General features: G+C 42.6%; 1 protein-coding gene across 4 annotated transcripts in view; it reads right to left on the minus strand.

Moving 5' to 3' along the window:
• Positions 1-3,903: 3,903 nt before the first annotated feature.
• Positions 3,904-17,353, minus strand: part of LOC138852355 (zinc finger protein 184-like) — a 120,920-nt gene continuing 107,470 nt past the window's right edge. For all 4 annotated transcript variants that reach the window (XR_011391684.1, XR_011391682.1, XR_011391685.1 and 1 more), the window contains one exon: positions 3,904-5,942. The gene's annotated coding sequence lies outside the window, so the exon portion shown is untranslated. The remainder of the gene's footprint in view (positions 5,943-17,353) is intronic.

Raw genomic sequence — 17,353 nt, forward strand, 5'->3', positions numbered from 1 at the left:
GATTGCAAACAAACCATACCACGGGTGGGGATAGAACCCGCAATCAGAGAGTCTCAAAACTCCAGACCGTCACATTAGCCACTGGACCAGCTAGCCACAATAAGATTCATCTGTAAAAACTTGCATTTGTGGTCACAGTGGTGCCTATGCTAACCTTCCTATGGAGTAGAAATATACCTAGTTGGACGAATCTTATTGTGGCTAGCTGGTCCAGTGGCTAACACGACGGTCTGGGGTTTTGAGACTCTCTAATCACGGGTTCTATCCCCGCCCGTGGTATGGTTTGGACGTATGAATGAATAAATGGGCGAATGTTTGTTGAGTGTCGAGCATCGTTTCTTCTCTACCACCTTTCTATTTCCACTGGTGGGAGTTAACAAGGGACCCTCATAGTGAGTCTCAATTCACTTGACTTCCTGCTCCATCCATACCTGTAAGTTAGTAAGTTTATTAACCCTTAAAAGTGTCCAAACGTTCATCTGCATGGTGCTCCGAATATTTTTATTTTTAAATTAAAGATGGCAATTTTCTGAGTGGTATAAGACCAAAAACAAAAAATTTAGGACCAATATTTACCGAGATATAAGACCATGAAGTTGGCTCTAGGTGCTCACCTGACGGCAACATCCAGTCCTGCCACTTCCGGAAGTGTTGCCGATTTACCTTTTTTCTCGTTTTAATTTTAATTTATATAACTTTTATGTTGCTTAAATGTGCTTAAATGTGCGTAAATGTGCGTGGATGTAGTGCGGATGACAAGAAACAGATGATTGCTGATGTTATGAATGAAAAGAAGTTGGATGTCCTGGCCCTAAGCGAAACAAAGCTGAAGGGGGTAGGGGAGTTTCGGTGGGGGGAAATAAATGGGATTAAATCTGGAGTATCTGAGAGAGTTAGAGCAAAGGAAGGGGTAGCAGTAATGTTGAATGATCAGTTATGGAAGGAGAAAAGAGAATATGAATGTGTAAATTCAAGAATTATGTGGATTAAAGTAAAGGTTGGATGCGAGAAGTGGGTCATAATAAGTGTGTATGCACCTGGAGAAGAGAGGAATGCAGAGGAGAGAGAGAGATTTTGGGAGATGTTAAGTGAATGTATAGGAGCCTTTGAACCAAGTGAGAGAGTAATTGTGGTAGGGGACCTGAATGCTAAAGTAGGAGAAACTTTTAGACAGGGTGTGGTAGGTAAGTTTGGGGTGCCAGGTGTAAATGATAATGGGAGCCCTTTGATTGAACTTTGTATAGAAAGGGGTTTAGTTACAGGTAATACATATTTTAAGAAAAAGAGGATAAATAAGTAACCAAGATATGATATAGGGCGAAATGACAGTAGTTTGTTGGATTATGTATTGGTAGATAAAAGACTGTTGAGTAGACTTCAGGATGTACATGTTTATAGAGGGGCCACAGATATATCAGATCACTTTCTAGTTGTAGCTACACTGAGAGTAAAAGGTAGATGGGATACAAGGAGAATAGAAGCATCAGGGAAGAGAGAGGTGAAGGTTTATAAACTAAAAGAGGAGGCAGTTAGGGTAAGATATAAACAGCTATTGGAGGATAGATGGGCTAATGAGAGCATAGGCAATGGGGTCGAAGAGGTATGGGGTAGGTTTAAAAATGTAGTGTTAGAGTGTTCAGCAGAAGTTTGTGGTTACAGGAAAGTGGGTGCAGGAGGGAAGAGGAGCGATTGGTGGAATGATGATGTGAAGAGAGTAGTAAGGGAGAAAAAGTTAGCATATGAGAAGTTTTTACAAAGTAGAAGTGATGCAAGGAGGGAAGAGTATATGGAGAAAAAGAGAGAGGTTAAGAGAGTGGTGAAGCAATGTAAAAAGAGAGCAAATGAGAGAGTGGGTGAGATGTTATCAACAAATTTTGTTGAAAATAAGAAAGTTTTGGAGTGACATTAACAAGTTAAGAAAGCCTAGAGAACAAATGGATTTGTCAGTTAAAAATAGGAGAGGAGAGTTATTAAATGGAGAGTTAGAGGTATTGGGAAGATGGAGGGAATATTTTGAGGAATTGTTAAATGTTGATGAAGATAGGGAAGCTGTGATTTCGTGTATAGGGCAAGGAGGAACAACATCTTGTAGGAGTGAGGAAGAGCCAGTTGTGAGTGTGGGGGAAGTTCGTGAGGCAGTAGGTAAAATGAAAGGGGGTAAGGCAGCCGGGATTGATGGGATAAAGATAGAAATGTTAAAAGCAGGTGGGGATATAGTTTTGGAGTGGTTGGTGCAATTATTTAATAAATGTATGGAAGAGGGTAAGGTACCTAGGGATTGGCAGAGAGCGTGCATAGTTCCTTTGTATAAAGGCAAAGGGGATAAAAGAGAGTGCAAAAATTATAGGGGGAGAAGTCTGTTGAGTATACCTGGTAAAGTGTATGGTAGAGTTATTATTGAAAGAATTAAGAGTAAGACGGAGAATAGGATAGCAGATGAACAAGGAGGCTTTAGGAAAGGTAGGGGGTGTGTGGACCAGGTGTTTACAGTGAAACATATAAGTGAACAGTATTTAGATAAGGCTAAAGAGGTCTTTGTGGCATTTATGGATTTGGAAAAGGCGTATGACAGGGTGGATAGGGGGGCAATGTGGCAGATGTTGCAGGTGTATGGTGTAGGAGGTAGGTTACTGAAAGCAGTGAAGAGTTTTTACGAGGATAGTGAGGCTCAAGTTAGAGTATGTAGGAAAGAGGGAAATTATTTCCCAGTAAAAGTAGACCTTAGACAAGGATGTGTGATGTCACCGTGGTTGTTTAATATATTTATAGATGGGGTTGTAAGAGAAGTAAATGCGAGGGTCTTGGCAAGAGGCGTGGAGTTAAAAGATAAAGAATCACACATAAAGTGGGAGTTGTCACAGTTGCTCTTTGCTGATGACACTGTGCTCTTGGGAGATTCTGAAGAGAAGTTGCAGAGATTGGTGGATGAATTTGGTAGGGTGTGCAAAAGAAGAAAATTGAAAGTGAATACAGGAAAGAGTAAGGTTATGAGGATAACAAAAAGATTAGGTGATGAAAGATTGGATATCAGATTAGAGGGAGAGAGTATGGAGGAGGTGAATGTATTCAGATATTTGGGAGTGGACGTGTCAGCGGATGGGTCTATGAAAGATGAGGTGAATCATAGAATTGATGAGGGGAAAAGGGTGAGTGGTGCACTTAGGAGTCTGTGGAGACAAAGAACTTTGTCCTTGGAGGCAAAGAGGGGAATGTATGAGAGTATAGTTTTACCAACACTCTTATATGGGTGTGAAGCATGGGTGATGAATGTTGCAGCGAGGAGAAGGCTGGAGGCAGTGGAGATGTCATGTCTGAGAGCAATGTGTGGTGTGAATATAATGCAGAGAATTCGTAGTTTGGAAGTTAGGAGGAGGTGCGGGATTACCAAAACTGTTGTCCAGAGGGCTGAGGAAGGGTTGTTGAGGTGGTTCGGACATGTGGAGAGAATGGAGCGAAACAGAATAACTTCAAGAGTGTATCAGTCTGTAGTGGAAGGAAGGCGGGGTAGGGGTCGGCCTAGGAAAGGATGGAGGGAGGGGGTAAAGGAGGTTTTGTGTGCGAGGGGCTTGGACTTCCAGCAGGCATGCGTGAGCGTGTTTGATAGGAGTGAATGGAGACAAATGGCTTTTAATACTTGACGTGCTGTTGGAGTGTGAGCAAAGTAACATTTATGAAGGGGTTCAGGGAAACCGGCAGGCCGGACTTGAGTCCTGGAGATGGGAAGTACAGTGCCTGCACTCTGAAGAAGGGGTGTTAATGTTGCAGTTTAAAAACTGTAGTGTAAAGCACCCTTCTGGCAAGACAGTGATGGAGTGAATGATGGTGAAAGTTTTTCTTTTTCGGGCCACCCTGCCTTGGTGGGAATCGGCCAGTGTGATAATAAAAAAAAATAAAAAAATAATTACAATTTATAATAGTTCTTGTGATTTCATAGCCAATCTTTGTTCTGACACTAATGTTATGTACTGAAATAGTACTCAAATAGTCATTTAATATTGTCTAGAAATATATACAAAGTATTTATAGGTCCCAGCAATGTTTTAGACATGCTGGAGTATGAACTTCCTTGAAGCATGGTGTCATGAACCTCCTTGGAGCATGGTGTTATGACACCCTTGCCTTTATATGTTTTTACTCTTGCACACAAACATGCCTCTGTATGTCTGTCTGTCTATCTGTCTGTCTATACAGCTATCTATGTCTGTCTATCTGTACATCTATCTGTCTGTCTGTATCTATCTGTACATCTGTCTGTCTTTCTGTCTGCCTAGCTCTTCATATTGGTCTGTCTTCTGTGTTTGTCTTGAAGAATGGTTGTTATGACAAGTGTCAGATAATAAGTGACGTTTGATAAATGTGCACTGCTGGCTGCAGGTGGGAACCTTGCCTTCATGTTTTTACTCTTGCATACAAACATGTATCTCTATATCTGTCAGTCTGTCTACCTGTCTATCTGTACATCTATCTGTCTGTCTGTCTAGCTCTGCTTATCTGTCTAGTCCTGCTTATCTGTCTGCCTGTGTCTGTCTTGCCATCTGCTTGTCTGTATCTCAGGGAGCGGCTAGTAAACCTGCTGGTTTGTGGTGTATGAGCCGCTCCCTGATTGCTGAGCAAGTGACACTGCTATTACTTGCCTCATGTTTATGTCTTATATCTACAAACACTGTATAGCACTTGGCCTGGAATTTTTGGGTTATCCTAGGTAATTTACATTATGTATAATAACTGTATTTATGAGTACATGTGAGAGACAGAGATACAAATAGACAGTGATACAGACAGATACACAGAGATAGAGATATAGGCAGACATATAGACAGATACAGACAGAGACAACCAAAGCCAGCCTGCCAAATACACAAGAACATAAGAAACAAGGAACACTGCAGCTGGCCTACTAGCCCATGCAAGGCAGGTCCATGTCACCTCCCTGGCTTAGACCAATGACCCACCTAGTCAGGTCATATCCACTGAAAGAAGCAGCACAACATCTGACCTAGTAGCACAAGCTAGTCAGGTCCAACTCACACCCACCCACCCCCAATCATGCATTTATCTAACCTATTTTTACTTTCCTCTTAAAATGTAATAATATGACATGACATGACATCGGTGAATCACTGGTGTTTGACATTGTATTTGCTCTAGCTGGTACTCAATTGAACTGGTGCTCCCACAAGGTACTAAGTGCTCCCCGATTTTTTTCATACTGCGCACACTGAGTGCACAGACCCATTCTTTCATGTCTGAGTGAATCAGGCGTATCCCACCAAGTTTGAAGGAATGAAAAATAAAACGTTGATATGCGTTCGGAGCCTGCCACACGTGATATCTATGTGTGGACAGTTTAAAGGTTAAGGTACAGGTACACATAAGTACAATTATCATACATAGAGTAAATTACTGTGAAGGTTTACTCAGCCCAGTAACATCTTAAGTATTATCAAGGCTGGCTCCTCCTTAGGAAAATTAATGAATAGAAAAAGAATAATAACATACAAATATAAACACTATATTGTTAGACTTGAAAATATAAAACAATTAAACATGAACTTTTATCCTACTTGAAAGAGAAATGAAAATTGAAATATAAAAATGATATTTGAATTCAACGCTAATTTATAAAGGTGTCCTGGTATGTCATGTCGGTGTTGTTTACACAGCGCATTGTAGAAACTGTAGCCATTGCTGATGATGTTGGGGGGTCACAGCTGGTGAGTGACAACCCAATGACTATTCAGTCACAGTATGTCTAGCCTTGAATGATCCGTCAAGATGATAGGAACACAGGTCTTTCACCACCGCAGAGATGAGGGGTAGTTGCCTGGGGTTGGCTACACTCAGGTACGTAGATCAAGGGTGACGTCCCAGAACTCGTGTGAAGTTCCTCTCCTTCAGCACTGTCTCTATAGTTGCCAGATGACCCTAGCTGACATTCCAAGCTAGAAAGAGACAAAAGTTAACCACTGCTTGATAAATCACTCTCCATGATAAGTGTAAGGCAATTAAAAGAATGGTGAGGATTTAAACATGAAAGTCAAGGCAGGATGAACTAAGTCTCAGAATTGGTTAAAATTGAAGCTTTTAACCAATATATCCATTAAAACGGGAGCAGAGGCTTTTACTTACAGTTGTGTTAGGAGCTGTGAGTCAAGTGATTATCCATTTGGTCAGAGCCCCACACATCACCTTTCTGGGTGGAGAAGGGGGGGGGGGTAGTGGGAACTAGATACTGACGCTACCTTAACAAGCAGACTGGCAATCAAACTATTGCTACCATATATTCGCTCACTACTCCTATCTGATGAACTTTTCCCTCACATTCCCCCATACCAAGACTTATAGTCAAGGAATATAAGAACAGGTGAGGAAAAAGTTCTAACCTGGGAAAGTCGCGTAAGGTACCAAATCTTCTACTGTCACGACTTAACCAGTCAGAGAAATAATTGGATGAACCATTGATATACACAATATGAAACTTAAAAGCTTGTAGTTCCCTTAAAAGTTTCTAGGTACTGTGGTCCTTCATTTATCGTCATTAATCTGTTACTGGAAGTGCGACAATTATCGAAATAGACGATTTTCGAATCAATTTTCCCCACAAGAAATAATGTAAATACAATTAATCCGTCCCTGACACCCAGAAGTATTAAAAAAAAAAAAGATATGAAATATGGATGTAGTACATAGACAATACAATGGGACATGATGAATGAAACATTAACAGCATAACACTTACCTTTATTGGCGATTCTTCATAGTGTATGGAAGACTGGAGGAGAGAGATTGGATTAGTTACTGTTTGGAAGGGGAATCCCATTCCATCAACACCTCAGGTACCAAGTCCTTTTCTGGGGTTACTTCTCTTCTCTGTTTCTTAACCCTTTGACTGTCGCGGTCGTATATGTACGTCATAGGAGATACTGTGTTTGACGTATCTATACGCATAAATTCTAGCGGCTTCAAATCAAGCAGGAGAAAGCTGGTAGGCCCACATGTGAGAGAATGGGTCTCCATGGTCAGTGTGCACCATATAAAAAAAATCGGGGAGCCAGTGGTGCATTGTGGGAATACCATTTCAGTCGTCCTTTTTCAGCATGTCTAGCGGTAAGAAATATGTGACTTCCCTGCAAATCTGGGACTCTTCTCTTCCCAAGTGATGCTCTAACACAGATGGAAGTGTCAATGAAGATCAATTTCATGATTTTGAGGAGTTTGAGACCAAAAGCAATGGAGGAGGTGGAGGAGGAGGAGGAGGAGGAAGAGGAGGAAGAGGAGGAGGAAGAAGAGGAGGAGGAAGAAGAGGAGGAAGAAGAGGAGGAGGAACAAGAGGAGGAGGAAGGAAGGAGGGAGGAGGAGGAAGGAGGGAGGAGGAGGAAGGAGGGAGGAGGAGGAAGGAGGGAGGAGGAGGAAGGAGGGAGGAGGAAGAAGGAGGAAGGAGGGAGGAGGAAGGAGGGAGGAGGTGGGAGGGAGGAGGAGGAAGGAGGGAGGGAGGAGGAGGGAGGAGGAGGAAGGTGGAAGGTGGAAGGAGGAGGAAGAAGAAGAAGAATAAGAATAAGAAGAATAAGAATAATAATAATAATAATACCTAATACCTAATAATAATAATATGTAATAATATGTTCCCTTGAGGCATGAAAACAGTTCACCCCATGACAGTGACAAGATAAGGGGAGATAACATCTGATAAGAGCTGACCTTTGATGAGCGTAAACGAGGGTGGAGGGAGGGGGGCAGCTGTCCATCTGTCAAGAGCCAGGAGGAGGAGGAGGAGGAGAAGGAGAAGAAGGAGAAGAAGAAGAAGGAGGAGGAGGAGGAGGAGGAGAAGGAGGAGGAGGAGAAGGAGGAGGAGGAGGAGGAGAAGGAGGAGGAGGAGGAGGAGGAGGAGGAGGAGGAGGAGGAGGAGAAGGAGGAGAAGGAGGAGGAGGAGGAGGAGGAGGAGGAGGAGGAGGAGGAGGAGGAGGAGGAGGAGGAGGAGGAGGAGATGACGACGAACAAACATTTGTCTGTCTGTCTATTTGTCTGTCTGCCAAACTCCCTGTCTATCCGTCTAGCTCTGTCTCAGAGAGAGCCACAAGACTGTCATCATCACGTTTACTCACATCTTCAAGCAGAGTATAGCACTTTGTCTGGATTTTTTGGGTTATCCTAGGTAATTTACACTATGTATAGTTGTATTTATGTGTACCTATGAGACAGAGATAGACAGAGAGAGAGAAAGAGAGACAGATTGAAAGAGATAGAATGAGGGAGAAAGATAATTAGATAGAATGGAGGGGGAAGCAGCATCGGACCCCATTGTTTTGACAGGCGGTAGGGGGAGTGACTAATGAGACAATATGTCATTTTGACAGCTGCCGACTCCTGACTCAAAACAATTATAAGCCACACACTCCCACACAAGACAAGCTTGCTGAAGGGTGATAATAGGAGTTTTATGAAAGTATCTAGTGACTATATATGTGTATATATATTATAGAAACCAGAAGCAAGAAGGGAAGGCAGGAATGAAGGAAGGACTAGATGAAAGGAAGGAAAAAAGTAATGAAGGACAGATGAAGGAATGTAGGAAGAGAGGTGGAATGCCCTCCAGGTAGGAAAGGAATGAAGGAAATTAGGAAGGAATGATGACACACGACCATTTACCTAGGATAACTACATAACACAACTGCCTGCTAATACTTTGAAGAAAGCTGCTCAGACGAGGTGTTTTGTCTTTGCACATAAAAAAAAAATTCAACAAAAATGCACACACACTGATTTTGTGTGTGAGAGTGTAAAACACCATTGTGTATGACACCATGTTTTATGTGTAAGAGTGTAAAACACCACTGTGTATGACACCATGTTTTATGTGTAAGAGTGTAAAACACCACTGTGTATGACACCATGTTTTATGTGTAAGAGTGTAAAACACCACTGTGTATGACACCATGTTTTATGTGTAAGAGTGTAAAACACCACTGTGTATGACACCATGTTTTATGTGTAAGAGTGTAAAACACCACTGTGTATGACACCATGTTTCAGAGAGTTCCACAAGCTGCAGAACTTCTAGGAGTATGTTCAGTGACTGTATATTGGTATATATATTATAGAGCAATAGTAATAAACAATTTTTTGTATTGTTTGTTTTTGTTTACCTGGAGAGAGAGAGTTTCGGGGGTCAACGCCCCCGCGGCCCGGTCTGTGACCAGGCCTCCTTAGAGTGAACAAGTTTTGTAAACAATATATTGATAATTATGTTTGTGTGCTTATTGTGTTGTATACAACGAGTGTATATATGTACATTGCACCTTACTTTGGTGTCACAGGCCACATAAGTTATGTGAAAAAATAAAATAGTGAAAAAAATAACAAACCTTCAAATACAAGTAAACTAAAGTTTACCGGGTGAGCGGCAGTCGCCGCTGTTGCCATACGCGGCTCATTTTCTGCAAACTTCATGCCTCTATATCTCGGTAAGTACTGATGGGAAAATTTTTTTTTTTGGGACTAAAACAATCAGAAAAATAATCTTAACATTTTCATAAGAAAAAATAATTTTTTTTTTTTCGAATATTTTGCGACACCAGGAGACACTTCAGGATTGGGCCCTTCGACAGTCAAAGGGTTAATGCCACTAGGACCAGCTTGAGAGTCACTGGACTCCTGTCTTGCAAAATAAGTGTCCAGAGAGCTCTGTTTCTGGCATCTCTTTAAAACTTCCCTAAAATGGGCCAAGACTCTGTCACTGTGCAAGTTGCCGATATGGCTTGCAACATCCTTCTCAGGGTAATGTTTCTCCATAAGTCTTTCCATCCTAGCCACATTTCAAAAATCTCTTAATTTCTGTAGAATGCACCTTCTTCCATCTCTCTTCCTCCTCCTCCTCTGCAGCATGATTCTGAGCTGTAATCTGTTCCTGTTCCTACTGAAGCTCTTGCAGCTCCTCAGTGGTTAGCTCTTCCTTGTGGTCTTCCACCAACTCTTCCACATCCTCCAAACTCACATCTAACCCCATGGAACTCCCCAATGCCACAATAGAGTTCACAACTGACATAGGCTCACAAGGGTCACCCCCAAACCATTCAAAATCCCTCTTGTGGACACAATCTGGCCACAATTTTCTCCAAGCAGAGTTCAAAGTCCTTACCTATAAGGTTTATGCAATGGAGGATACTGAAGTGTTCTTTCCAAAAATCTCTTAGGGTCAAGTGAGTGTCTGAGGTCACATTAAAGCACGTTTTGAAACATTGCTTTGGTGTAGAGTTTTTTAAAGTTTGAAATGACCTGCTGGTCCATGGGCTGGAGGAGAGGAGTGGTATTCGGGGGGCAAGAACTTTACTGTGATGAACCCAAACACCTGCAGAATTAGATCATCCAAGTTTGGAGGATGAGCAGGTGCACTGTTCATTACTAGGAGACACTTGAGATCCAATTTCTTTTCCAGGAGGTAATTCTTCACACTAGGGCCAAACACTTCATTGAACCACTGGACGAAAATTTCCCTCGTGACTCATGCCTTATTATTAGATCTCCAAAACACACACAATTTACTCTTCATAGCATTGTTTTTCCTGAACACTCTGGGATTTTCAGACTGGTACACTAGTAATGGCTTCACTTTGAAATCCCCACTAGCATTAGCACAGAACATGAGTGTCAGGCTGTCTTTCATAGGCTTGTGTCCTGGCAGTCCCTTTTCCTCCTGAGTAATGTTGGTTCTCTTTGGCATTTTCTTCCAAAAGAGGCCTGTTTCATCACAGTTGAACACTTGTTCAGGTTTCAGCCCTTCAGTCTCTATGTACTCCTTGAATTCACTTACGAATTTTGTAGCTGCAATTTTGTCCGAACTGTCAGACTCACCATGCCTTATCACACTGTGTATGCCTGGAGTTTACCTGGAGAGAGTTCCGGGGGTCAACGCCCCCGCGGCCCGGTCTGTGACCAGGCCTCCTGGTGGATCAGAGCCTGATCAACCAGGCTGTTGCTGCTGGCTGCACGCAAACCAACGTACGAGCCACAGCCCGGCTGGTCAGGAACCGACTTTAGGTGCTTGTCCAGTGCCAGCTTGAAGACTGCCAGGGGTCTGTTGGTAATCCCCCTTATGTATGCTGGGAGGCAGTTGAACAGTCTCGGGCCCCTGACACTTATTGTATGGTCTCTTAACGTGCTAGTGACACCCCTGCTTTTCATTGGGGGGATGTTGCATCGTCTGCCAAGTCTTTTGCTTTCGTAGTGAGTGATTTTCGTGTGCAAGTTCGGTACTAGTCCCTCTAGGATTTTCCAGGTGTATATAATCATGTATCTCTCCCACTTGCATTCCAGGGAATTGAGGTGTTTTATCCCAGTAATTGAGGTGTTTTATCTCCATTATGCACGCCGTGAAGGTTCTCTGTACATTTTCTAGGTCAGCAATTTCACCTGCCTTGAAAGGTGCTGTTAGTGTGCAGCAATATTCCAGCCTAGATAGAACAAGTGACCTGAAGAGTGTCATCATGGGCTTGGCCTCCCTAGTTTTGAAGGTTCTCATTATCCATCCTGTCATTTTTCTAGCAGATGCGATTGATACAATGTTATGGTCCTTGAAGGTGAGATCCTCTGACATGATCACTCCCAGGTCTTTGACGTTGGTGTTTCGCTCTATTTTGTGGCCAGAATTTGTTTTGTACTTTGATGAAGATTTAATTTCCTCGTGTTTACCATATCTGAGTAATTGAAATTTCTCATCGTTGAACTTCATATTGTTTTCTGCAGCCCACTGAAAGATTTGGCTGATGTCCGCCTGGAGCCTTGCAGTGTCTGCAATGGAAGACACTGTCATGCAGATTCGGGTGTTATCTGCAAAGGAAGACACGGTGCTGTGGCTGACATCCTTGTCTATGTCGGATATGAGGATGAGGAACAAGATGGGAGCGAGTACTGTGCCTTGTGGATCAGAGCTTTTCACCGCCACTACGCTTCTTAAATCTCTCAAACCAACCTTTGCTGGCCTTAAATTCACAATTATCAGTACTTGTTGCAGGCAATTTCTTTACCAGATCATCATGCAACTGCCTAGCCTTTTCACAAATAATCGATGTCATAAGAGTATCTCCTGCTAATTGTTTCTCGTTTATCCACACCAATAATAACTTCTCAACATCTTTGAGTACTGGTGATCTCAATTTTGTCAGCATATTTACCCCCTTTGCAACAACAGCTTCCTTGATTTCCTTTTTCTTGGCCATGATGGAAGATATGGTTGTACGGGATTTGTTATACATCCTGGCCAGTTCGACCACATGTATGCCACTTTCATATTGTTCAATGATGTTTTTCTTAAATTCAATCTTATTTCTCACCTTCTTTATGAAAGGATTGGCACTAGGAGCTTTCTTTGGAGCCATGGTAGCTTATTAACACTTGCAAGCACTAAAATGAATGGATTATAAAATATTTCGTATGAACAAGTGAGGGGACCGTCGCTCACTGGTAAACAATGGCACACTGGCTGGAAAGGGAGGGCGAGGTGGCTCAGAGTGTGAGCACGTGTCCTGGACAAAGGATGATTAGCGAGTCGACCGACCATTTGTGAGCCAATGTTTGGACGAAAATAACGCGACGATCTCCAAAAAGGACGACTATCGAGCTGGACGATTATCGAGGGACCACTGTATATCAAAGGTTTGTGATCCATCTCTAAAATGAATTCTTTACCCTGTGAATAAAATTTAAGTTTGGAGATACCCCACACAAGGGCTAAACATCCCTTTTGTATGGTGGAGTATCTCGTTACTGCAGGAGGGAAGTTTTAGATTTAGTAAATATACAGGAAATAGGAGTGTGTATTTTGTGCACAAGCACCTGACACCTATTGCAAGAACTATGCTTCTTCGAAATCTGTGAGTACATGCTTGGCCAAAAATAAGTGTACTTGAGTTTATGCCATGTCTTATGATGGGCCAAGTGTTTGGTTACTGGCAAATCATGAGTCATTTGAAGAACTGTCTCATGGCATGGGTTAGGAACAACAAGGAGAGAATAATCTATTGCTGAAGAATGAGATTTAAATATAGATTTATATAAAATATCATTAACCCTTTCAGGGTTTCGGACATACTAGTACGGCTTACACACCAGGGTTTTTGACATACTAGTTCAGTGGACCCCCGGTTAACGATTTTAATCCGTGCAAGAGGGCTCATCGTTATGCGAAATAATCGTTATGCGAATGAATTTTCCCCATAAGAAATAATGGAAATAAAATTAATCCGTGCAAGACGCCCAAAAGTATGAAAAAAAATTTTTTTTACCACATGAAATGTTAATTTTAATACACACAAACTGAAAAAGGCATGCACAATTAAATGACACTTACTTTTATTGAAGATCTGGTGATGATTGATGGGATGGGAGGAGGGGAGAGAGTGTGTTAGTGTTTAGAAGGGGAATCCCCTTCCATTAGGACTTGAGGTAGTAAGTCCTTTTCTGGGGTTACTTCCCTTCTTCTTTTAATGCCACTAGGGCCAGCTTCAGAGTCACTGGACTTCTTTCGCACAAGATATCTGTCCATAGTGGCCTGTACCTCTCGTTCCTTTATGACTTGCCTAAAGTGTTTCACAACATTGTCAGTGTAATAATCACCAGCACGGCTTGCAATAGCTGTGTGAGGGTGATTTTCATCCATGAAGGTTTGCACTTCAAGCCACTTTGCACAGATTTCCTTAATCTTTGAAGTAGGCAACTTCTTCAATTTCTCTCTCCCCTCCTCCGAAGCAATTTCCTCAGGTGTGGCCTCTTGCTGTTGAAGTTGATCTAGCAGCTCATCAGTGGTTAGTTCTTCATTGTCCTCCTCCACCAACTCTTCCACATCCTCCCCACTAACCTCCAACCCCAAGGACTTTCCCAATGCCACAATGGATTCCTCAACTGGCACAGGATTCTCAGGGTTAGCCTCAAACCCTTCAAAATCCCTTTTGTCTACACATTCTGGCCACAGTTTCTTCCAAGCAGAGTTCAAGGTCCTCTTTGTCACTTCCTCCCAAGCCTTACCTATAAGGTTTACACAATTGAGGATATTAAAGTGATCTCTCCAAAACTCTCTTAGAGTCAGTTGAGTTTCTGAGGTCATTACAAAGCACCTTTCAAACAGAGCTTTTGTGTACAGTTTCTTGAAGTTGGAAATAACCTGCTGGTCCATGGGCTGCAGGAGAGGAGTGGTATTAGGAGGCAAAAACTTCACCTTAATGAAGCTCATGTCCCCATAAAGTCGCTCTGACACGTCTGTAGGATGACCAGGGGCATTGTCTAACACCAGGAGGCACTTAAGTTCTAATTTCTTTTCAGTTAGGTAATTTTTCACATTGGGGGCAAATGCATGGTGTAACCAGTTATAGAAAAATTCCCTAGTGACCCATGCCTTACTGTTTGCCCTCCACAGCACACACAAATTATCCTTGAGGACATTCTTTTGCCTGAACGCTCTGGGAGTTTCAGAGTGATACACTAATAAAGGCTTCACTTTGCAATCACCAGTAGCATTGGCACACATCAACAAAGTAAGCCTGTCTTTCATAGGCTTATGTCCTGGGAGTGCCTTTTCCTCCTGAGTAATGTAGGTCCTGCTTGGCATTTTCTTCCAGAACAGGCCTGTTTCATCACAATTAAACACTTGTTCAGGTTTCAGTCCTTCAGTTTCTATGTACTCCTTGAATTCCTGCACATATTTTTCAGCCGCTTTGTGGTCCGAACTGGCAGCCTCACCATGCCTTATCACACTATGGATGCCACTACGCTTCTTAAATCTCTCAAACCAACCTTTGCTGGCCTTAAATTCACTCACATCATCACTAGTTGCAGGCATTTTTTTAATTAAATCGTCATGCAACTTCCTAGCCTTTTCACATATGATCGCTTGAGAGACGCTATCTCCTGCTATCTGTTTTTCATTTATCCACACCAATAAGAGTCTCTCAACATCTTCCATCAATTGCGATCTTTGTTTCGAAAACACAGTTGAACCTTTGGCAAGAACAGCTTCCTTGATTGTCTTTCTGGTGCCCACAATAGTAGCGATGGTTGATTGGGGTTTCTTGTACAGCTTGACTAGGTCGGCTATACGCACTCCACTTTCATACTTATCAATTATCTCTTTCTTCATCTCTATAGTAATTCTTACCCTTTGAGGTGTAGGGTTGGCACTAGAAGCTTTCTTGGGGCCCATGGTCACTTATTTTCCAGAAACAGCACCGAAAATACTGTAATAATACGAAATATTCCGAGTGTATGCTTGGATGTTACCGCGGAGGCTGGCTGGTAAACAATGGGACGGAGCGGCACATGTGAGGCTGGCTGAGGGCACATTGGACGCGTCTCGGACGAAAATCGGTATGCGGGTTTTTAATCGGTATGCGGGGCAAAAATTTTGCGATAAAAGTAATCGTTATGCGGAAAAATCGCTATGCGATGCCATCGTTATGCGGGGGTCCACTGTACGCATAAATTCTAGCACCTTCAAATCTCGCAGGAAAAGGCTGGTAAGCCTAGATGTGAGAGAATGGGTGTGTGTGGTATGTGTGCATGGTAGAAAAAAAATCTGGGGCTCAGTGGCGCATTATGGGAATGCCATTTTAGTAGACGTTGTTCACCATGCCTCGCAGTAAGAAGTTCCTCACTCCTCGGCAAATTGGGACACTTGTTCCCCTAGAAAACAACATCCAGTATTGGGCCCCTACTTAAACAAGATGGGTTCTACACAGATGACAGCAAGGAAATGAGTGAGCTACTCAAGTCCCAATATGACTCAGTTTTTAGCAAGCCGCTAACCAGAATGAGAGTCGAAGATCAAAATGAAATTTTTATGAGAGCCACAGAATTTGGTTAACACAAGCCTGTCTGATGTTATCCTGACACCAAATGACTTTGAACAGGCGATAAATGACATGCCCATGCACTCTGCCCCAGGGCCAGACTCATGGAACTCCGTGTTCATCAAGAATTGCAAGAAGCCCCTATCACAAGCTTTTATCATCCTATGTAGAGGGAGCATGGACACGTGGGTCGTCCCACAGATACTAAAAACAACAGACGTAGTCCCACTCCACAAAGGGGGCAGTAAAGCAATAGCAAAGAACTACAGACCGATAGCACTAACATCTCATATCATAAAAATCTTTGAAAAGGTCCTAAGAAGCAAGATCGCCACCCATCTAGAAACCCATCAATTACACAACCCAGGGCAACATGAGTTTTGAGCAGGCCGCTCCTGTCTGTCTCAACTATTGGATCACTACGACAAGGTCCTAGATGCACTAGAAGACAAAAAGAATGCAGATGTAATATATACAGACTTTGCAAAAGCCTTCGACAAGTGTGACCATGGCGTAATAGTGCACAAAATGAGTGCTAAAGGAATAACAGGAAAAGTTCGTCGATGGATCTATAATTTCCTCACAAACAGAACACAAAGAGTAGTAGTCAACAGAGTAAAGTCCGAGGTGGCTACGGTGAAAAGCTCTGTTCCACATGATGGCACAGTACTTGCTCCCATCTTGTTTCTCATCCTCATATCTGACATAGACAAGGATGTCAGCCACAGCACCTTGTCTTCCTTTGCAGATGACACCCGAATCTGCATGACAGTGTCTTCCATTGCAAACACTGCAAGGCTCCAGGCGGACATCAACCAAATCTTTCAATGGGCTGCAGAAAACAATATGAAGTTCAACGATGAGAAATTTCAATTATTCTGATATGGTAAACACGAGGAAATTAAAACTTCATCAGAGTACAAAACAAATTCCAGCCACAAAATAGAGCGAAAAACCAACGTCAAAGACCTGGGAGTGATCATGTCGGAGGATCTCACCTTCAAGGACCATAACATTATATCAATTGCAGCTGCTAGAAAAATGACAGGATGGATAATGGGAACCTTCAAAACTAGGGATGCCAAGCCCATGATGACACTCTTCAGGTCACTTGTTCTATCTAGGCTGGAATATTGCTGCACACTAACAGCACCTTTCAAGGCAGGTGAAATTGCTGACCTAGAAAATGTACAGAGAACCTTCACATCATGCATAACGGAGATAAAACACCTCAATTGCTGGGAGCGCTTAAAGTTCCTGAACCTGTATTCCCTGGAATGCAAGCAGGAGAGATACATGATTATATACACCTGGAAAATCCTAGAGGGACTAGTACCGAACTTGCACACGAAAATCACTCACAACGAAAGCAAAAGACTTGGCAGACGATGCAACATCCCCCCAATGAAAAGCAGGGGTGTCACTAGCACGTTAAGAGACAATACAATAAGTCTCAGGGGCCTGAGACTGTTCAACTGCCTCCCAGCATACATAAAGGGGATTACCAATAGACCCCTGGC

The sequence above is a fragment of the Cherax quadricarinatus genome, chromosome 7, assembly GCF_038502225.1.
Source record: "Cherax quadricarinatus isolate ZL_2023a chromosome 7, ASM3850222v1, whole genome shotgun sequence".
Taxonomy (NCBI): domain Eukaryota; kingdom Metazoa; phylum Arthropoda; class Malacostraca; order Decapoda; family Parastacidae; genus Cherax; species Cherax quadricarinatus.